We start from the raw sequence: 24617 nt of genomic DNA on the forward strand, positions 1-24617 counted from the left end.
TTCAATTTAAAGACATTTTCTAAAAGAAACATTAGAGGAAAAAAAAATATGGAGTGAGCATTTTTTAGGCATATGGTGACCAGGCCCACTGAAGGCAGTAGATCCTTGGGGCTGCATTGTGCCTACATGACTACTATAATTTCAAAATAGCATGTCAAGAGGCACAAACAAAAAGCATTTGTAATTTCAATGCTGTTAAGTTAAAAAAAAACATTTAATTAATATTTGCTTGTCCATAAGGCCTGTCATTTTCCGAATTAATTTCTTTCACTGCTGACAATTAGCCTGTAAAGAATTGGAACAGAGCATTTACCACAGTGTTGCTACAATAAAGATAAATTTATATTCACCTTTTGTGTGTGTGTGTATTCCCTGTTATACGCCACTGGTGGGCAGCAGCCAAGTGTAGTGCTGCTGCATAGGCTTGAAAGATCAGAAGCTAACTTCACAAGAATGTTTATGAAAGTTAATCTGGAATCTGTACAAAAGCTTTACAAATAAGTATTCCACTCTCCAGGTTTCAAGGTCAAGAATCACCAGCCAAATAAAACCCATTAAAACTGGTAAAACTCAGAAACATGAATAGTATAGCACAGACACGGGAAAGAAAAAAAAAAAGTGAGTTTAAATGAATATTATGCCAAGAGTCATAGGATTGCATTGTGAATTTAGCAATCTGTGTAATGTGTGTACCCCCAAAACACACACACACAACCTGCAGAGTCAATTAAACATACTTGGGACAAATAGAATAATTCTATACTTCCTTGCTACTTTCAGAGCCTAACCGTGCTACCTTATACAATATTATCTGGTTCTCTACAGCACCACTCAAAATTTGTCAGATGATGACATGTACCGTAAATTAGACTTAATGACCATCTAGTTCTTCTTATTAGAGTGCTCTGTAATTTGGTTTAGGCTTCCATATACTACCCTTTATGTCCCATAGGCCCGACTAATGCTCCTATACCTTCTTTTAGATTCTTATTGACTTTTAATATCTACCTTCTGTTTTAATATTGTCTAGCTTTTCAGAATTTTTTAGACGCTTTTAATTGATTGTACCCCATGCTCTCTATGCTGGTTTGTGATCATAATAAAGATTTGATTTCATTTGAAATGAAGGTAGTCCTCAACTTAAGACCACAGTTGAGCCCCAATTTTTTGTTGCTAAGTAAGACAGTTGTTAAGTGAGCTTTGTCTCATTTTGCAACCTTGCTTGCCACAGCTGTTAAGTGAATCACTGCAGTTGTTAAATTGATTGTTAAGTGAATCTAGGCTTCCCCATTGTCTTTGCTTGTCAGAAAGTTGCAAAAGGTGATCATGTGACCCAGAACACTGCAACCATCGTAAACACATGCCAGTTGCCAAACTCTGAATTTTGATCACATGACCATGGGGATGCTGCAACATAAGTGTAAAAAATGATCATAAGTCAGAATAACAGAATAACATCTGGAAGGGACCTTGGAAGTCTTCTACTCCAACCCCCTGGCTCAAACAGGAGACCCTATACCAGACATGTCAAACTCGCGATGTCGTGTGATGTCGTGCAACGTATCGGGCCGGTTCTGCCATTGCCGGCAATGGGGTGGGCGTGGCTTCAGGATGATGCATCCGGCCCGCAGGCTGGCAGTTTGATGCCCCTGCCCTGTACGATTTCAGACAAATGGCTCTCCAGTCTTTTTTAAAAAAAAGTTTCCAGTGATGGAGAACCCACACTAAACAAATGGGTGTAAGTTGAGGACTGTCGTTTAGAATAATTAAGGCACTAGATAAAAAAAATCAGACTATGAATTCAAAGTAGAAAAGAAAAGAAGATGTTATTTAAAATGACCTATAGAAAATATCTACGAATCACTCTAATTTAAGGATCATTTTTCCAAAGTAGGATTCTGAATCCAAGTGGTCCATGTGATAATCGACCCCCGTCCTCCATACTCTCATCTACACACACACACACACACACACACACACACACAAATCAAAAAGCAAGAAAGTTCTCAGCTTAATCTTCCCAGGCTGGTGGTCCCCAGATGTGTTGGACTGGGCTAGCTGGAGAGAGCAAGATTTAAAGTCCAATACATCTGGAATCCCAACACACTTTGGGAAAAGCTCTTTTAGCAACAGACTGTTCAAACAGGAAGATGCAACCATCCAAAACTGAAATCTGATATCCCCATTCCTCTTAGGGCCTTTCTCCACTTGAGTCTTACCAAGTGCAGACCTGCGATTATCTGCCCTGTTCCCATACTGTTGCATTCCTCTTGTCTTCAATCCAAACATGAGGCAGCCTGAAACTGAGATCAGCTGTTAAAGTAATGCTGTTCCCTTAATCTGACAGCAAACAGGCAGAGTTTCAGGGCAAGGACTGCCTGCCAAATTTTCCATCCCTGTTGGAGCATCATTGTCAGGTAACCCATATGGTTCAGGATGAGCTTGTCACTTTGGACTAGTGACTCACCCCACCCAGATTCCATGCAAACTCCTCTGGTGCCATCATTTTTGTTTTGTTTTTTTTTCTAGAGCAAAAACACTAGGACAAAGTCATTGAGCTTACGAAGCTGCATGCTTTCCAAATAGCTGATAGAGAGATGGTGGGATGGAGCTTTGCCTGGGCAGTTTTCCAATCCATTACCTCTTGGGTGGCTAGTTTTGAGGAAGTTAACTGTGTCCAAGCAAACTATTGGCAAATTAATTTGTGAGCTACCTAGTAAAGGCCAATTTATCCAGCAGCCTTCACTCGCCTCCCATTTAAAAGGCCCTGAATCATTCTTCATTTCTTGTATGGTAATAGTTCTATAGATATTCCATGCAGAGTTTTTTGGGAATAATGATATTCCAGTTTTTTCTCTCCTACCCTTGATTGTACATGGACCTCTTTGTTTCATTATGCTGATCCTTAAGTAGGTTTCTTAATAGTAGGTTTAGGGTTAAATTCAAATCTGTCTGTTCCAAAATCTAGATGTTTATTTCATATCAGAGTTAATTGTGTAATTATAAACACAAATGAAACTAGGATGAAACTAGGTCACTTAGCCAAAATTTGCACTTTAACTATGGGAGACTTTAGTTAAAACCTGGTTGATTCATAGGCAAACAGTAGTCACTTGGACAACAACAACAAATCTCAGCCAACATACAATCCCCATCTTAAAACTGACCATATGATTATGCATTTGAAAATGTAAGGATGACTGAAAGCAATCAGTACAAGACAAAAATGTCATGCAAGTGATTAAGTCTTCAAAATATGCTCTGTTTTATGAAACATTTTTATAATTTTATAGTATACATACATTTTATAAAACAAAACAGACAGGATGGTGATAATTCTGATGGATTAAAATATTGTCACTGCTGAGTACACTGCAAGGAGAAAAGGTGACTTGCAAAAACTCATCAAACCTGGTGCAGCTTTTCTGATCAATCACCTAATAATGGTTTTTCTTTTCTTCTGGCCTTGAGATGGGAAGATGGCATGGTGTAAAAACAACAGCTGCCCAAATAGCTTAGCTTTTACTATGCCTTATCAATGAAGCTACCCTGTTTTCCCGAAAATAAGACCTAACCGAAAAATAAGTCCTAGCATGATTTTTCAGGATGCTTGTAATATAAGCCCTACCCAGAAAATAAGCCCCAGTTAAGATCATCAGCCAGATGGGCACATTTAATACCATATTTTCCCCAAAATAAGACCTAACCAGAAAATAAGCTGTAATGTGTCTTTTGGAGCAAAAATTAATATAAGACCCAGTTTTATTTTCAGGGAAATATGGTAGTAATATTGTCCCTGCCCATATTTCCTAAGCATAGAATCATAGGGCTGGAAGGGGACCTTGGAGTTCTTCCAGACCAACCTTCTGTCCAAAGCAGGAATCCTTATACCATCCCAGGCAAATGGTTGTCCAATTTTTTCTTGAAAGCTTCCAGCAATGGAACATCCAGAACTCTGGGTGGCAGGCTGGTTAATCCTTCTGTCAGGAAATTTCTGCTTGTTCCAGGTTGATCTTCCTCTGATGAGCTTCAATCCATTGCTTCTTGTCCTGCCCTTTGGTGCTATGGAGAGAAAACCAACTCTCTTTTCCCTGTAAGAACCCTTTAAGTATTGGAACAGGTATGGTATGTCACCCCTAAGTATTCTCTTCCTTAGGCTAAACATACTTTGTTCCCTTACCTGTTCATTGCACAACTTAGCCTCCTGACCCTTTATCATCTCTGTTGATCTTCTCTGCACATTTTCTAGGGCCTCAGCATCTTTTATGTATCATCTTTGTAGAACCCCTATCCAGAATCTTTGTGGACAGCAAATCCATGGTTTTCATTAACATCTGTTGCATTGTAATTGGGTTGTCCCTGAAGACAATCCAAAAACTTCACTGCAGGCTCGATTAGGGTTTGGTTGGTTCTGTCCCATCTTTTACCCCTCCTCCCAATATTATCACCAATCATTCACCTGACTGTGCCCTCTGGACAACAACAGATGAGAGATTAGAGGGAAAGTTGAGGCTTTGTGCTATACATCCTGGAGCTTTGTTTTGTCTTTGCAGAAAATAGTCCCAGAGTGCAGCTGAAGACTAATGCAAAGGAGAAAGATAGGCAGGACCATGGTTGGGAAGAGAGGGTGAAATTGACCAGAATCATGGAGGAAGATTTTCCACTTAGGCAAAGCCCTCCTCCACCCACTGTAGTCACACCATCAAAAATCAAGTGGGCTGACACAGGTCTCCATTTGTTGGCTGTTGTTTACAATACATCCATGGTAGTTTCACAAAAACCCTGCTGGGCTCACATTACATCAGTGAAATGTGTAGCCTCTAAAGCAGGGTTTTTCAACCGGTGGTACGCATACCACCGGTGGTACATTGGTACCTGGCAGGTGGTACATGGCCCTGCCCAGCCCAGCCAAGTGTAGTGGGGGAGAGAACGAGCCAAAGCAGTGCCCCACAGGACTTGTCCTGAGAAGTCATCAGAAGCTGCAGGGCAGTTGAGGTGAGGCAAAGGCCCCAGGATCGGCACTTCCAGCTCACCCGAAAGAAAAAGGAGGAGGGATGCTAAGACAGGAGAGGCTTTAAAAGGATGCAGTTTGGGCAGGAGAGGGAGAGGGAAAAAAGATGCAGCCTTGGGAAGAGGAGTCAACTAGAGCTGCACCAAAGGGACAAGAAGGAGGAGGGGGAGAGAGAGGAGAGGGGATCAAACAGGCCAGCCGGGAGCCAAACTGCAACTTCTGTGGCAGCCATCCATGCCAGGCATGCACACAGGTGGCAGCAACAAACAGGCAAGAAATGCAGTGGGGGAAGGGTTGCCTTCCATGAGGAATGAAGAAAGGCAGCATTAGCTGGAGGTGAGACATGAAGGGAGGGAGGGAGGGAGGGAGGAAGGAGATGGCAATGAGAAAGAGGGAGGTAGAGAGCAGGAGGGAGGGAGGGAAATGGAAAGGAAGGAAGTATTGGAAGAAAAAGCCAGGGGCTTGCTTTCCAGCCAGGAGGCTATACCTTTAAGAGAAAAGAAAAAAATGAAGCGCTGCCATTTGAAATAGGCAAGAAGAAGCCAGCTGCTCGAGAGATATTTATTGGCAGAAGCGAAGTGCCGTTTCAGCAGTTTGGTTCAGTTCTGGATCAGCTGAACAACAAACTGGGAGAGTGGAAGGATTCTTATGTGATGTTGTGACTTTGAAGTTCTGGGATTTGTGCAATGTGGGCTTTGTGTTCTTAAGGAGTGTTTGGCAATTTCTATTGTAGCTGATGGCTTGTGTTGCTTGCTATTGTTAGCTGTAAGTTTTGCTGCAAGGGATTTTGAAGTATTTTTGTCCTAAATGGATTTTGCCTGTAGCATTCATTTACTTATGAATGGAGCCATTTGGGGAGGCTGCCAGCTACATTTGTTTTTGATTTTTTTTCCTTAAGTGCTGGCTGCCAGCTCCTTAACTTTCCTTTCTAGCCAGTAGCTAATTCTTAAAGGGGAATGCGCCTTTTTGGGCTAGTTCCCTCAGCAGTTTTTCAGTCTCTGGAGTCTTTTCCTTGTTTGATAAATATATGGAAGAGGGAAAATATGGGGGGGGGTCAAATTCTTCCTTCAGAAGGAAGGAGATGGGAATGAGAAAGAGGGAGGCAGGGAAGGAGGGAAGGAGGGAAACAGGAAGGAAGAGAGGAGGGAGGGAGATTGGAATGAAAGGGAGGAAGGGTCTGAAGGAAGTCCCGTCTTAGCACTTGGCCACCAGCAGCCCTGCCATTGACTTTGCTTGTCAAAGGTTTGCCAAAGTGGATCACGTGACCCTGGGACACTGTGACCATCATAAATATGAATCAGTTGCCAAGCATCCAAATATAAATCACATGACCTTGGGGGTGCTGCAATAGTCATAAGTGTGAAAAATGGTCATAAGTCACTTCAGTGCCATTGTAATATTGAACAGTCACTAAGCAAATTGTTATAAGTTGAGGACTATCTGTACTTTATCACTTTTTTCCTTTTTTTTTTTGGTCATCAGGTTTTTGACACCTTACTTGGTGGTACTCAAATATTGTCATATCCTAAAAGTGGTACAATTGGTGAAAAGGTTGAAAAGCCCTGCTCTAAAGCATAGGTTCCTAAACTTTTTGTTTAGGATCGGATTTTAATTTCAATCGAGTCAAAAGCACATGGATAGAAAATATCTGTAATGTTAGTCAGGCTAAAAAACATAAACTAAAATGAAGTTCCTGAGTAGATTTATAGCAAGCCAATTAAAGTGAAGTTTCTTTAACCCATTTCCTTCCTCTAACCCAGGGGTGTCAAACTGCCGGCCCGCGGGCCAGATGCGTCATGGTGAAACCACACCCAACCCATTGCCGGCAATGGAAAAAAAGTCACGATATATCACGGCATGTCACATGATGTTGCAAGTTTGACACCCCTGCTCTAACCCCTACATAAGGACTGTGTTGTCTCTACTCATATTCTCAGGTCAGCTGAACTCTCTCTCTCTCTCTCTCTCTCTCTCTCTCTCTCTCTCTCTCTCTCTCTCTCTCCTCATAAGAAAATGATTGCAATATAAATGCCATAAATAAATTCTAAGTTAGGGCAAACACCATTTTACCAATTACTTGATAAAACAAATGTGAGTATAATCAATATACTAAAGTGAAATATAAATGAACTAAATCTTTGATGCAGGTTTGCAAGAAAATATATGATTGTAAGGGAGAAGAGCATGTTTCAGTATAAGAGGTAACATGATTATAGGTTCTGAGATTTATTATAAGCTATAGTTCAGTCAGTTATCACAAATAGTAATTTTAAAAATTAACATTTGTGTTTAGAGCATTTTAGCCTTAGAAATCCCTGCAACAAATTAGAGAGAAAGTATTATGCCCACATTAAAAAAGGATGAATTCAGGGCTGAGGCAAGATATGAACCATGAATTTCCTGGCTCATTGATCACCTTATTTGTAACCACTACACTACACATCTGTTACTCTAGCACTTCTGTTTTCACAGGCAATTATAGATGACTATCTGTATTCACATTCAGTATATGCAGGAAAGGGTTTGCATGTCTTAAAAAATATCCCATTATTTTAAACCAAAGCAAAAGCCTTTCCTATCCATGGGAAATAATTTTCGTGAACAAGGCTAGATGTTGTCTCTATAGTATGCTAGTTTTCTACATGCATGTAGAGTCCCTTAATGAATTTTAGTGCTACAGTACCAGCAAGGCTGTACAATACACACAATTATTCTGAATCTTTTACTCAATCTTCTGATTTATTTACTGATCATTCAAAAAACCAGACAAGATCTGTCATGATAGATTGATGTTAGACAGACCCACTGAAATCAATGGATTTTAAATTAATTATGATTTCAGTACATAAACAGTGAGAGAAAGGGAGCATATGCATGCACAGTGTTCAAGCTATTAAATACCAACATATGTGTATTTTTAAACTGAAGTTTTATTCTGTGTTATATATTCACACGGACTAATATAGCAACAAGAATTCCTTTACACTTTTCTTTTGAATTTTGTAGGAGACAAAAAAAAAAAAAAAGCCATTGACCCATTTCCAACCCAACATCAATTTCTCTCGAAATATGTCATTTCTAATTTGCTTAACACCTTAATTAAATGAAGCTGGCCATCTTGCCAAAAGACTAATAACAGTGAATATCTTGTAGGAGATTTCTTTTGATAATGAGTTTTGGAAGTGATTAATGCTTACACATATGTAAACATTTTCACTATGTCATTAGCCTCTGTGATGTTAATTTATACAGATTAAAGGGGGCCTACGGATTTACATTACATGAGCAATTTTTGTGAAACAGGAACAATATTTGAATTAGGTGAGAAGGAACATTTTAATCCCCCTCCCCTTCTAATTCCTAATCCTTTGATGCTATTTATCACAAATAACTCAGTGGTAATTTCTAGTAGTATTAACTTGAATAAGGATGGCATTATAGGGAGAATTCAGCTGCATCTCAATCAAGGATTCTTTGAGACAGAGTGAAGGAAAAGATGTAGCCTCTTTTGTTTCAAGATCATCTTTTAATTACAGATTATCAGTGAAATGTAATTGAGAGCAGAATCGCTCTCTCCCTCCACAATGCAATGATATAAAAAAAGCTATTCTTATTCACTTTGGAGTAGCTAAGAAAATCAGGACAAGTTCTCCTGTGCCTCTGTCCAGTTATTAGTGCTGCTGAGATACAAAAGAACACCTTTGTTGGAAATGAACCCATTTTAAAAACAGATTGCTTTTACCTAAACAAAATAATCATTGTTTCCTAAATAACGTATTAAGCCAGCTGGCACAAACGGAATAGGAGATGGCAATGGCTCCAGGTTATTTAATAGCAATTGATGTTCTTGATGGGGCTCTTGTTTGTTAGTTTTAAAATAAATAATAAAATCTAGTCTTAAAAAATAAAAGTAGCAATCTGTACATAGAAAGAAGCAAGTTTCTAGAGGAATGGAAACTTCTTTAACAAAGGTATACATGACTTTTGGAGAAGTGATACAGTAAGTTCATCTTATCCTATCAGAACCATTTCTGTAAATTATTCCACCTCTTCAACTAGTCTGTAATCTACTAGAGACCAAATTGAGAATAATAGTAATAATAATAATAATAATAGTAATAATAATAAAGTTGGAAGGGATCTTGGAGGTCATCTAGTCCAACCCCCTGCTCAGGCAGGAAACCCTATACCAGTGGTTCTCAACCTGTAGGTCGGGACCCCATTTGGGGTTGAACGACCATTTCACGGGGGTCGCCAAACAACGCAGTCCGCCATTTTCCCCCCCTTTTCCTTAGCTGTGCTACTCCCTTTTATTCTATTGGCTTTTAAAAGCCAATAGAATAGACTCTCTTCAGTAGAGTCTAATTCTATTGGCTTTCAAAAGCCAATAGTAATTGTCCAGGCTGTCTCTGCCCTGCTGAGCCTGCCAAAAGTCCCATTCTGCAAACGGTGCTGCACCAGTTGAGTAGTCCTCGACTTACGACCGGTTGGTGGTCGCGGCATTAAAAAGGTTGAGAACCACTGCCTTATACCATTTCAGATGAATGGCTGTCCAGTCTGTTCTTAAAAACTTCTAGTGTTAGAGCATTCACCACTTCTGGAGACAGGTTGTTCCACTGATTAATTGTTCTAAGTGTCAGAAAATTTTTCCTTAGTTCCAGATTGCTTCTCCCTTTGGTTAGTTTCCATCTGTTGCTTCTTGTCCTGCCTTCAGCTTGACTCCCTCTTCTTTATGGCAGCCCCTGAGATATTGGAACACTGCTATCATGTCCCCCCTCGTCTTTCTCTTCATTAAACTAGACATACCCAATTCCAGCAAGCGTTCCTTATATGTTTTAGCGTCCACTCCCCTGATCATCTTTGTTGCTCTTTTCTGTACTCTTCGTGCAACAAGTATGGTAGAGACATGAATTGTTGCTTGGCGTATGTTGCATGCTTAAATGACTGCTCTTAGATCCTATAGAATCTCTGAATTATTTCATACAAATTATCCTTGAAAGCTCTGTTTAGTAGGTTAACATTATACACATGCAACAGGAATGGTCAACCTGAATTTCCCATTCTTATTTTTTTTACCTCCCTTGAAATTGCTCTAAAAAATTCTGCAGCAAACCATCCCAAAAAAGGTATATATTCTTCATAATCTTAATGCAAATGAAAATATACTGTACAGGTAAATCATTGGATAGATTCCACACTTAAAAGGAAGTAACCAAGCAAAGAAATAAACAGAAATACTGGATCCTTTTCAAAAACCAGCAGAAATCCTGGCTCGGTTCAGGGCTTTTGCTACAAATGCCCTTACCAAACAAAGTAGGTGTTAAAAAAGTGCCTTCTTTGTAGAAACCTCCAACCTGGAAAGGCTGCCACAGATATTTCCCATAATGCCCTCCTTATGTCTATTTAAACATCTGTTGAAGATCTTTGATATACACATTTAAGCAGAGATGTCAATACGTTTTTTTCTACATAGAAATTATTCTACTTTTGCCCTACGTTTTAATGCTTCTGTTTTTAATTATGGTATTGTATTTGTATCTGGTTGTTTTGTTTTGTCAGTAAATTAGGGAATATTTGCTTAATGGTAACCATATAAACCAAAGATATAATCCAGATACTAGTAAATACAATGAGTAATTTATCTTCCCTTCCACTCCCCTCCCTAATCTATTCTTCCCTACTAATTTAAATCAGCTGTGAAAAGCTACATACTTTTTTATTGGAGCATTTCTGTTTCTGTTTGTTTCTTATTGTGAAGGGGAATTGGTGCTTCATCTTTGATACGATACACTTAAACATGCTCCCAAATCAAAGGGAAACTGTATTCCAGCTTGACTTTCACCTGCAGCAGGCACAGCCTAAAGCTGAAGTCCACAAGTCTTAAAGTTGTCACGGTTGCAGCCCCCCTGGCCTAGGCAAATAGCCCAAAGCATATTTAAAGCTGCCCTGCAGTCAGCACAACACATCAGACAAATGTTAAAAATAAGTCAGCCAGAATGTAATTGGTTTGGATGGCAAAGCTGTGAGGTGAAGGCATCGGGGCAACTGGTAAACTACAAAATCATTTTGACTTGATCTCTTGATTCAGGGCCTCTAATGTAAATAATTTCCATGGGAGGTGATAAAGACAGTGGAGGAAATCTTCCTTAACAAGAATGGACATTTTAAGGCAGAGCAATCTACCCATCTTTCAATTAGCCTACCGGGTATGGTTTGAAATAAAGCAGAAGCTGCAACCCTGAGGACATAAAGCAAAACAGGGAAAGGAACATAGCTCAGCATGTTTGCAGGAAATCCAATTATTTGTCTGTTTTGAATTCAAAAGTGGATTCCAGAAGTCCTAAAGCAATTATGATTTGCTGTTGAAAAAGGCTGAATTGAGCCAGCAGCTAAACATTAGTATTGTTTTTGGCTTGCGTGCTCCATTTACACTAAGGACCCCGCTTAAACCCAAGCTCTTCAGCATGTAACCAAAGTTATTTTAATTTTTAATAGGCCTTCTTGAAGTATGCTGGACAAAGTACCTAAATGGCAAGGACAAGAGAAGCAGAATTTGTAATTTCTCCCTATTCCTCTCTCTCCTTGCCTGCTTGCCTCTTTTTTTGTTTTTCTATTTTACAGCTGGAAAAACTGTACTCCCACATTTCTCTAAATTTTCTTCTCTAAATTAGGTGCTCTCTGAATAGCTGATAAGTGTATTCCACAGTTTTAAAATATTCGCTATCACTAACTGATATTTTGAATCGCTACTTTAACAACATGACTATTTGGACAGAATGGGATGGAGCATTTCACCCAAAGGTTTTTAGCGTCCTGCTGTTTCTCAGAGGTGAAACAATCTGATGTGAATTTGGACTACAGCCACCCAGGGACAGCAAATGCACTAGAGTGTCCCAAATGACCGAGGTCAAAAGGGAATCTATAGTGTGTCTCAGCAGGAGCCACTGGCAGTTAGATCTGGAAGTGAACTAGCACTGGCAGTTAGATCTTCGGCAGAATGAGAAATTGGAAGTAAAGTGTGCAAATACATTTATCTAGTACAGTGGGAGTAAAACAAGAATTTTGTATTAGTCTGGTAGGAAGGGAGACTTCAGGATTGTTCTTTCAGATGCCAGTATATAACTGGAAGATCGAGGACCACACAGGAAGATCTTATGAGTAAACACAATATACAGCACACTCTCAAGGGATCTAGCATTTTGTAATACGCAAGCATATCCTAAAAATCTAAAGAGAACTGTTTCTGTAACTTTGCATACGGTCCTTAATTACAGTAAAGGAATGATCTGAAACTGTAAACTGCCCATGGCATTATATCAGTACTTGTATTTACTTCACAGCTTTAATATTCTCAAGGATTATAAATTAAAATAGTAATAATAATGCTTGTGCAAGAAGATCACATAAATTGACTATAAAGAACAACATAGCACAGTTGCCAAATGATTCACTGGAACATCTATAAAAATTAATGTGCCAGTATTAAAAAATTGGTGGGAACGTAGAGTTGAAAAAGTAGTTGAAAATGAGAAGGTTAGAGTATAGCAGGATTTCCAGATACAGACTGATAACGTTTTGGCACATAACAAACCAGATTTAACTGTGATTGAAAAGAACAAAGTGTGAATAATTGATGTGCCAGGGGATAACAGAACAGAAGACAAAGAATCGGAAAGATCACAAAGTATCAAGATCTGAAAATTGAAATTGAAAGATTATGGCATAAACCAGCTATGGCAATCCAGTGGTTATCGGCACACTAGAGGCCATACTAAAAAGCCTTGGACAACACTTAGAAAATCTGCACATTGACAAAATTGCCATCAGTCAATTACAAAAGGCCATACTGCTTGGATCCGCACATATGCTACATCAATACATTACAACATTCTAGGTTCTTGAGAAGAACTAGGTGAAAATCAAAGGCAACACCTGGCAGCTGTGGTTTCATATTGTTGTATATGTAATAATATAATAGTACTTTTGTTCTTTATATCTCTGAAACTCTGACTCAATGGAGAACAGATTTTCAAATAATAATAATAATAATAGTAGTAGTAGTAGTAGTAGTAGTAGTAGTAGTAGTAGTAGTAGTAGTAGATATGAAGCTCGAATTGCAAACTATAGGCAGAACCTCCAATTTCAATCCAATCAGAAACGTTTCTACCAATCCATCAATGGAGAAACTGCAATGAATCAGTCAGTACCTGACAAGGAAGAAACAGTGCAGTTCTGGAAGCAGATATGGGATAACCCAAAGAAATACAACAAGGATGCGGCTTGGTTAAAAGAGGTGGATCAAATAAAACAGAAGTTGAAATGAAAGAACTAGTAATAACAACAAAAATGGTAGAAAAAAGAGCAAGGAAAATCAAAAATTGGTCAGCACCAGGTGAAGATGAACTGCATGGGTTTTGGTTGAAACATCTAACTGTTATACACCCACTCATTGCCAAGCAGTTCAACAATATACTACAAGGAGGAGAAATTGAAAAGTGGCTAACAACTGGGAAAACCTACCTAATAATGAAAAATCCAGCAAAAGGGGCAACACCAGGTAACTACAGGCCAATTACCTGCTTACCAACAACTTTCAAATTACTAACTGGTGTGGTAGCTGATGCAGTACAACAGCATCTAGTTGAAAACAATCTCTTTCCACCTGAGCAAAAAGGAAACCGCCCCAATAGCAGAGGAACAAAAGATCAACTCCTAATAGACAAAATGATCTTGGAAAACTGCAAGAAAAGGAAGACCAACCTGAATGTGGCATGGATTGACTACAAAAAGGCATTTGACTCTCTGCCACATGACTGGATAATCAAGTGCCTAGAAATAACAGGAGTCAGTAGAAACATCAGAAAATTTGTGCAAAGATCGATGGCACAATGGAAGACACAGTTGCAGATCAATGGTGAGAGACTGGGAGAGGTTAATATCAAGAGAGGAATATTTCAAGGAGATTCATTATCACCATTACTATTTGTTATTGCACTGTTTCCTCTGTCAACAATACTGAATAACTCAGGACATGGCTATCAAACATCAAAAACATCTGCCAGACTATCCCATCTCCTTTACATGGATGATCTGAAGCTGTATGGAAAAACATCATCTGAAATAGAATCGCTGCTCAACACTGTCCGTATATATAGCCAAGATATTGTAATGGAGTTTGGCTTGGACAAATGTGCCACACTTACTATCAAACAAGGAAAAATAGTGAAAACTGAAGGAATCAAGATGCCCCACGAAAATAACATTAAGAGTCTGGATGAGGAAGATACTACAAATACTTGGGTATCCTTCAAGCTGACAACATCAAGCACACTGAAGTCAAGAAAAAGATTAGAGGTGAATACATCAAGAGAGTGAAGAAGATCTTAAAGTCCAAACTCAATGGAGGAAATACCATAAAGGCAATCAACACCTGGGCAATCCCAGTCATTAGGTACACAGCTGGAATAGTGGACTGGACTCAAGCAGAACTAAAAGCAATGGATAGGCAGACCAGAAAAATAATGACAATGAATCATGCCCTTCATCTACGCAGTGACATTGATAGACTTTATCTACCAAGGCAAATAGGTGGGCGTGGAATGCTACAAGTACATCAGATGGTTGAAGAAGAAAAAATGGCTTTGGAAGAATATCTGAAGAACAATGATGAAGATGCACTGAAATTAGTATATCAGGAAGGCTTACTGACTACTGGAGAGACCAAACTGGCCTACAAGAAAGACCAAATGAAGAACAGAATAGAGGCATGGGAAGACAAAGCACTACATGGCCAATACATTAAAAAAATAGCTGGGAAAGCAGATAATAACAAGACCTGGCAATGGCTAAGAGCAGGAAAATTGAAGAAAGAGACCGAGGGACTAATTCTGGCTGCACAAGACCAAGCCTTAAGGACAAATGCATATAAAGTCAAAATTGAGAAGACAGCAACAGACAGTAAATGCTGCCTATGCAAAGAAGCTGAAGAAACAGCGGACCACCTGGTAAGCTGTTGCAAGAAGATTGCACAGATTGTACTTGTAGAATTCCACGCCCACCTGACTACAAGCAGCGGCATGACAAAGTAGCAACAATGGTGCATTGGAAGATCTGCAAAAAATATCATTTGCCTGTAAGCAAAAACTGGTGGGATCATAAAATAGAGAAAGTCATAGAAAATGATAAAATTAAACTGCTCTGGGACTTCAGAATTCAAACAGACAAGCACCTGCAACATAACACCCAGACTTAACAATTGTCGATAAGAAAGACAAAAAAGTCTGGATAGTGGACGTGGCAGTGCCTAGAGATAACAGAATAGAAGAGAAAGAACTGGAGAAGATAACAAAATACAAAGACCTACAAATAGAAATAGAAAGACTGTGGCAAAAGCAAGCAAGGGTAGTACCAATAGTCATAGGCTCCTTGGGTGCAATCCCAAAACAACTGGAGCACCACTTGAACACCATTGGCATTGACAAATTCGCTATTAGTCAATTGCAAAAGGCGGCCTTATTAGGAACTGCTTCCATCCTGCGACGATATCTGTAATACCATCAAACATCCACATCTGCCTATCCCAGGTCCTGGGTAAGGACTCGATAGGTAGACAAAATGCCAAATCCAGTCTGAACATCTGGCTGACTGTGCGATGATCGATAATAATAATAATAATAGTAATAATAATAGTAATAATAAAGTTGGAAGGGACCTTGGAGGTCATCGAGTCTAACCCCCTGCTCAGGCCGGAACCCTACACCATTTCGGACAAATGGCTGTCCAGTCTCTTCTTAAAAACATCCACTGTTGGAGCATTCACCGCTTCTGGAGGCAGGTTGTTCCATTGGTTAATTGTTCTAATTGTCAGGAAGTATCTCCTTAGTTCTAAGTTGCTTCTCTCCTTGATCAGTTTCCATCCATTGCTTCTCGTCCTGCCTTCAGGTGCCTTGGAGAATAGCTTGACTCCCTCTTCTTTGTGGCAGCCCCTGAGATATTGGAACACTGCTATCGTGTCCCCCCCTTGTCCTTCTCTTCATTAAACTAGACATACCCAATTCCAGCAACCGTTCCTTATATGTTTTAGCCTCCAGTCCCCTAATCATCTTTGTTGCTCTTCTCTGTACTCTTTCTAGAGTCTCAACATCTTTTTTACATCGTGGTGACCAAAACTGGATGCAGTATTCCAAGTGTGGCCTTACCAAGGCATTGAAGAGTGGTATTAATACTTCACGTGATCTTGATTCTATCCCTCTGTTAATGCAGCCTAGCACTGTGTTGGCTTTTTTGGCAGCTGCAGCATACTGCTGGCTCATATTTAAGTGATTGTCCACTAGGACTCCAAGATCCCTCTCACAGTTACTACTATTGAGTGAGGTACCCCCTATACTATACCTGTACATTTGGTTTTTCTTGCCTAAATGTAGAACCTTGCTTTTTTCACCACTGAATTTCATTTTGTTAGACAGCGCCCAGTGTTCAGGTCTGTTCAGGTTCTCCTGTATCTTAAGCCTGTCTTCTGGAGCGTTGGCTATTCCTGCCAGCTTGGTGTTATTCGCAAATTTGATGAGTTCTGTGAATAGTACTCTCAATATATCCAGAGGCCTTATTATTGAAAAAAACTTATATAATCCATATACTATATATAGATAAGAAATGATACACAAATCTTTCAAATTAGGGTAATGATTTCTGAGCTGCAACAAGGGAGACAATCAGTAGAAGACATTAAAGCAGGGGTCCCCAACCAGCCTGCGGGTTCTTGGCCAACGGGCCACAGAAACGGCTGGCCAGGGCGCAAATGCATGGACGCATATTCTCCCCTTTGCACTAATGCCCACGGTCCTGTTTGCACATACGCGTGGGCATGAACGGGAATGCTAGCGGAGGGGGGGTATGTGCATCCCATTTGTGCATGCATAAACAGGCTGCTAGCGTGCATGTGCGAATGGGCCACTAACACGCGGGTGTGCATGCATGGCCCATTTGCGCATGCCCGGATGGGTGCTAGCTGCCATGGGGGTGCACGGCTGTGTGTGCATGCGCATGGTGCCAGCACATGCTGCATGTGTGAACGCAGCTGCTAGTACTGCACCAGTAGGCATGGCCCCGTTTGCATGTGTGCGCATACGCACATGCAGTAATTTGGAAGCATTAAAGGACTTGTTTTTTGTATCTCTTTGCTGCCACCTAGTAGCCATCTTGATGCCACAAGTATTGCATTACTTAAATGCCATACAGTACTTAAGTGAGCATTCGATCTATATTGGTCCAGGCAGAAGTATATTACAGGCCATTAAGCTTTAAATAACAATAGGAAAACAAAAACCTCTGAATTGGCCCTTAATACAAAGTATATTTATTAATGGTTTTGCACGTACAAAGACTGAATCATGTTTTTTTGTTTTGCATATTCACGCCTTCTAGTAACCTTGAATGCTCTGTCTCTCCCATTTAAAGAAACTTGTTATTTTAACATTATGTTTTGTTTTGTATTGTATTGTTTTGTTTGGTAGCAATAGGAGTAGCCTTGTATTGTAACATGAAAAAGAACATTTCCAATAAATGCTAGTAACAATGATGTTAATGCTCTGTTAGTCCTAGTCGCTTAGACTAGCAGGGTGGGGCATCAGTGCCAATTATTGTGTGGTCATGTAAACAACTGAAACATTGTATGAATATTATGCATCATGTTCCTAAACCACAGCCTGTTGTAACACATCCAGGTCTGAGTCAACAGGTGTTGCCCACAGCTGGCAATACCACAAAATAATATCACAATTCTCATTCATGTTATCACTTTTTCAGCAGGAACTGCTCCTACAAATTAAGGCTCAGAAGGTGGTGTCACCTAGGCTGCTCCTGTCTTTAAACCACATTCATTTTTATTGAAACATGTTAAATTCTTAGGCATGCCTTCGCACATTTTAAATTATGAGTAGTCCAACAATGACAATGAGTCCAATAAGATCATTTTCACTCTGGATTAATTTCAGATTTGTTTAAATATGTGTTTTTTTGGTCATCCATTCATTTCCTCTAGACGATTTGCTCTGGCTCAAATCCAAACTGACTTGCATGCACAGTTATAAAAGAATCACATCAAATCAGCAATTGAATTGGTAATACTTTACAAATGAAACCTTTTAACAGGAAAGTTAAAGGTGACCTTGAAAACATGGATCTGTCAGACACTTTCCGTGGGATATTCTTTATATCTAAATAGGGTAGATATAAAGAGAGAGAGGGGTGGATATATAAATGTGAAACTTTACACCCCTAAATACAGCTACAAAGACTTTATTACCACATCACATATTTCACATATTTCACAATATCAAAAAATAAAACAGCATGATCCAACCAAAATCCTGTTGATCGATTTGTTCACCCTTTAAGAATAAGAATGGTCCTATTTTTATGTTTTAAATTCATCATCATCATCATCATTATTGCTATTATTACTATTACTACTACTACTACTGCTGCTGCTGCTAATAATAATAATAATGATAATAATAATAATTTGGATTTAACTGGTGGGAGGTTCAGCCAAGGTTGTCTGAGATGGGTGGGTGGCTGGGGCCCTGGATCAAATCCTATGCAGCCACTCCCTGTGTGCTGATCCTGTGGAATTCCTTGTTTTACTGAAGAGCTCCAATAGATGAAGCAATAGAAAAGATGCCTGGAATGTCACTAGAGGAAGATTCAAAACAAGTCTGGCTGAACATGGGTAAGAAACCAATATTTATCTGCATTTATTTTGTCCACAGATAGCTATCCAGTGACTCTGTTCCAGGTGATCTGGTCCAATTGGGTAGGGAGGACACCACCAACACACATTGGTGAGGTTTATTCAAGCAATCTGGTGGATAAAGCTGCTCAAATTTGCTCCAACATACAATTTAACTGAGTAGAGCAGACCAAGGTATCTGGCTAAGGTCTAATGATGTGATCCAGAAGGAGTTTGAGCCAGTGACTCCTAAGGAAATGGACAGGTTTCTCTGTACTTTTAGCTTTGCCACCTGTTTTCTTGATCTGAGTTCCTTGTGGCTTGTAAAAGTAGCCAGGTGAGTGACTCAATAGTCATTGACAACTATCAACCAGCTTCAACTGGGGAAGCTGTTGAAGGTAGTTGGTCTGTAGCTGCTAAGAAGCCTGGAGGAAACAGATTGTCTAATCTAGTCTGGTTTCAGGTGGGATTTATTACTGAGGTAGTCTTGGTTACACTTATTGATTATCTGTGATGGGCCCATATAGATTTTCAACATCTATATGAAATTTCTGCCAATTTAGGGTTTGGTATCAACAGAACACTGATGATACCCAATTATATATTTTGACCCAGCCAATTGAGATTATCAAGGCTCTATTCCAATGTCTGAAGATTGCATGGATTTAGATAGTAAGAATTTTATCTGTCTCAGTCCTACTAAGACCAAATGAGTGTTTGGGATGCCCAGGTTTGAAGATACTCCATCTTTTATCCAATTCAAGGGTGGCACGTGGACATGTAACTTCATGGAGTCACAGCTCCTGTTCATAGCTCCTCAACTATGGTCAAGGAGGCCTTTGCACAACTTCATCCGGTACACCAGTTGTATCTTTCTTAAATTGGGGTCATTCAGATTGTCATTCTCATTACCTCACAGCTTAACTACTGCAATGTATCACATTAAAGACAACCTGGAAGCTTTAACTGGTCCAGAATGCAGTAATGAGGATGATGATGGGTGTGCTTGTGTAACACTTCAGCTTTGAGAGTTGCATTTGTTGTCAGTTTGTTTCTGGAGGTAATTCAAGTTACTGATTGTTACCTATGAAGCCCTTCATGACATAGGGCCTGATTACTTGAAGGGGCATCTGTCTCCCATAGTATCTGATTGCCTGATGTGATTTGGCACACACCTTTGATTAAACAATGCCTTATATCAGGACCATAGAAGTAGGTCTTTTCAATAGCAGGCCTACTCATTGGAATTAAGGTCCTCCTGAGATCTAAATGTTTCATGTCCTTAGACGTTCAATGTATTTAGTCTTTATCATTAAAGAAGAGAAAGAAATCATGTAGAAGACAATGGGGAATACACATAGAAAACGACATACCGGTAGTAACACAGGCTGTTTGTCTCATTAAGCCTTTTGGAGATGAAGTACAAACTGTATGGGAGGTGAAACAAATGTCTATTAACCTATTAAGGTCAGAGAAGGGAGCTTGTTAGTTCAGGATTCACACTTGACAAACAAACGCCATGCTGCTTAGGAAAGCAACTTAGGAAAAACCAGTTTGTTTAAGCAATCTCTCTTTTGTGGAACTAACTGAAAAAGTGGGTCAGTCATCAGACATATTATAAAATGCAATATGAGGAAGCAAAGAAGTGATCAGTGGAACTTTGTGAGCAGAGCTGGATGGCCAATAAATAGAAGAAAGGAGAGGAATTTTTTTTTTGCATCATGTTGCTGCCATTTAGTGACAGTCTAAGTTAGAGTTTCTTAAAGTATGGTCCTAGGACCCCTGGGCATTCCTAAGACCTTCTCAGTGGTCCATGAAATCAAAAATATATGCCAGATGTTGACGATATTTGCAAAAATGTAAAACAATGTCACTCACTGTTATTTGTATGAAAATTATTATACTTATATTAATATATAATGAATTTAATATTAGTATTAATAAACAATAATATTGCTATTTATATATGATTTAATAAATATTTGTACAAAGCAATCAATTTTAATTTTTAAACTTTTAATATTGATAAATATAACCCATACAAGCAAAGACTGTTTGGGTGTTTTCCATAATTTTTGAAAGTGGGAATGGGTCCTGATGAGCATCTGATAGCCCTAAGAAAGAATATTATTGTGAGAAAGGGTTTAATCCATTCCACTACCTTATTTGAGTCACTGTTATACTTAGTTATAATAATATAGTATTAGTATTGGCATTAGCATATGGCATTAGTAGTATTAGCATTGAAAAACCATACATTGATTTATTACTATGATATATTCCTACTTTTTCCTCAGAAGTTCTTTCCAAAAATGTTAACATCCACTTTAACAATGCCTTTTAACTGTCTGTAAAATAAATTATGGATTCAGAATAATCCAACAATTTTTAATCCTGACAATGTGCATATTTAATTGAATATTCAGCCATATTGCAATTGTAGACAATCCAAATTCCACTTATGATTATTGATATGGTTGAAAGATTTGATCAACAAATCTTCTGTCTGAAGCATTAATATCCTATTAGTCCATGAATGCCCCTCTCTTAAAAAAGCATTTACCATCAATTATTAAATTGAAACTATTCAAAAGTATAAATGTATCATGTGTCTAAAGGTTAAAATTATGCTTCTTTCCCAACAAATTCCAAATTTGTACTGCCAACTTTAATGTTGGAAACACAATGACTATAATTAAAAAGAGAGCCAAGTTCTCTTCCTGTTCCCAAAGGGTCATTTAATAAACTTTCAAATGACTTTGTATTTGAAGGGTCAATGACCCTTCTCCCAATCAACATACAGTACAATAACTAAAATTTAGGCTTTTAACTTATCCTTTTTAACTATCTTTTTTTTTTATTGAAAATTTTTTAGGTTTTACAAAAAAGAAATTCCCTTCCCCAAACCCTCCCAACCCTCCCCTACCCTCCCCCAACCTTCCCAGAGCTGAATACAGGCTTAATTGAAATTTTAAAAAAAATCTTAAAACACATATAAACCATAAGAAAATCTAAATACATTAATTAAACAAATTATAAGATAATTAATTTTAAACACTTATAAACCATAAACAAGTAATTACAATAATTAAACAAATTATAAAATACTTTAAGACCAATATATAAAAAGCAGAAAAAATTATGATTACAATCATTAAGCACATTATAAAATACTCTAAACATTTTCTAATGTCATACTTATATTATTTAAAATTTATCCATCATTCTTTATAAACACCCTCAAAAACACACATATAAACATTAATTATAAAATACTTTAAGACCAATATATAAAAAACAGAAAAAATTGTGATTACAATCATTAAACACATTATAAAATACTCTAAACATTTTCTAATATCATACTTATATTATTTAAAATTTATCCATCATTCTTTATAAACCCCCTCAAAAACACATATAAACATTACTTATAACATTGAAATTCCCTTATACATATTTAAAACAAAATATTCCTTTAAATGCTCCTTAGATATCTAAACATGAACTACCTATCTAAAATTTTCATTCAATCTCCATAATATCATACTTATATTATATAAAATCTGATCTTTCCTTCTTTCTTAATCATCAAACCCAAAGATAAACATATAAATGTTAATTATACCATTAAAACAAAATACTCTTTTGAGTACTCCTTAAATTACTAAACTTAAACTTCTTATCTAAAATTTTCATTCAATCTCCATAATCTTCTCTCCTCTTTACCAATAACCAATTCCATCCACCGTAAACTGTAATTTATCAATAACCTGAAAACAATCTATAGATTCTTTATCAATCTCTCTTATCCAAAAACCTCAGAAGAAGTGCTTGGAAATCTGCCCTTAAAGGTTGCTCCAAGAAGTTTATAGATCTTGCTTCTCCCGCAGACTCAGAAACAAATACTTGTGAGGCTTCCTTAACCTCCTTCTTCTGTTGCTCCTTTTCTTTACGTTTATGTGTTACACGAGTTATTCTCTGCTCCTTCATCTCAGCTTGTTGAAGCCCCTCAATCTGAAATTTCCCAGTTTTCATCAATATAAGCTCTTCAGACTGCAATTCTGCCTTCTTCTCTTCCAAGGTTTTAGACATGATAGGTGGTGATATACATACCCCCAGGACCGAAGTGTAAAACTCTTTTGCTTTGAAAACAGTATTAAGTCTATAACGTGTCCCCAGATAGTTCACCACCATTCCAGTCGGGACGTCCCATCTAAACAACATTCGCCTCTTTTTAAGTTCATCTGCTAAAAAAGCAAACTCCTTTCTTCTTCTTAAAATTTTAGATGGGATCTCCTTTAGAATTATAACGTCTTGTGAAGCAATCTGAAACCTCTTATTGTAAAAAGCTTGTATAATTTCATTGCGCAGGGATCTTTTTCCAAAATAAATTACCACATCTCTTGGCAGATTTCTTTGCTTTGCCACCACAGAGTTAACTCTAAATGTTTTTTCAATTTCACTAAATATTTCCTCTTTTTCTCTATCCAGAATCACAGCAAAATCATTTGCAACCATCTCTCTCAGATCTCCTTGTAGAGACTCTCTCAAGCCTCTTATTCTTAAAGCATATTCCATTTCTCTATATTGAAGCATAAGAATCTCATCTTGAGAATTTTCCATCTCTTTTTCCATGCCTTCAAATTTTCCCTCCAACAGTTCCACTTTGTCTGTAACCTCTTCTACACGAAAATTCAACTTTTCAAGAACAGAGGCAAATCCTTTTGAAGCCAAAACTATATCTTGCCTCAGAATCCTATTATTTTCCACTAAAATCTCTTTCACTTCTCCCCTAATTTGAGATATAGCATTTCCCATTATGTCTTGCAAATCCTTTACCGTTAATAACTGTGCCAAAGGAGAGGGTGATGCAATTGATTTAGATTGTTGCACTGATGATATCACCAAAGAAGAAACCACCTTAGGAGCTGTGGGAATTACTGGGCGCTTTGGAGCCATCTTAAAAAATCTTTACTCCTTCTTAAAAATTACCCCAAAAAAGGAGGGAAAAAAAAGTTAAACAAAAAAAAGGGAGATTAACTCCCAAAAATCAAAAACTCCTTCAAAAGGAGATTATTATGATAAAAAAAGGTTAAGAAAAAGAAGGAAAAGGAAAGAGAAATAATAATAATAATAATAATAATAATAATAAATAAATCCATTCCATTTTTTTAAGTACAAAAAACAAAGAAAATCCTTCAAAAAATAAAAAAAAGTTAAACAGAAAGGGAAAATAATCCTCCTGAAATCCAAAAAAGAAATCTTTCTAAAACACAGATCCACCTTAAGAAGAAGTTTAAAAAGAGAAACAGTCTAATCCATTCGTTCCGTTCCACTCACTTTAAAAAAAAACTTTCCGATCGCCATTTTACTTTCACTCTCAATAAAAGAAAAAAAAAGGGAAAATAAAAATCACTCTTTAAAACTGAAAATCCAAATAAAATTCAAAGAAAAAATCCTTTATCCAGCTCTGTCCGCTTTTAAGGTAACTCACCCGATCTCTCTAAGCACGGAGGTGGGAGCGGCTTCTTGCTTTGTCCCTAGAGACAAAGACAGCTGAGAAGCGGAGGCAGCCTGAACTCTGTGGGAACTCTCTTTACACCCCCAAAAGAAAACTTCTTGGGGGTTTTCAGAGGTTCTACCACTATTCAGGTGATACTCCCCTCCCTCCCTTTGCCCGGGAAGGAGGTTTTGAACAGCGGAACAGCTGATAACTGCTGTTCTCTGCTGTTCTTACGCTTTCTCAGGAGGACGGCTACAAAGTAGCCACCATCGCCAGCCAGCTGATCCACTGGAAGCCCTTTTTTAACTATCTTAATAGCTTGTCAATTTTCTTAAATACACAAGAATACTTCTAAGTGCAGGTATGTGTAT

This window comes from Crotalus tigris, unplaced genomic scaffold (genome assembly GCF_016545835.1).
Source record: "Crotalus tigris isolate CLP2741 ecotype Arizona unplaced genomic scaffold, ASM1654583v1 scf7180000024391.5723578, whole genome shotgun sequence".
In the NCBI taxonomy this organism is placed as follows: Eukaryota; Metazoa; Chordata; class Lepidosauria; order Squamata; family Viperidae; genus Crotalus; species Crotalus tigris.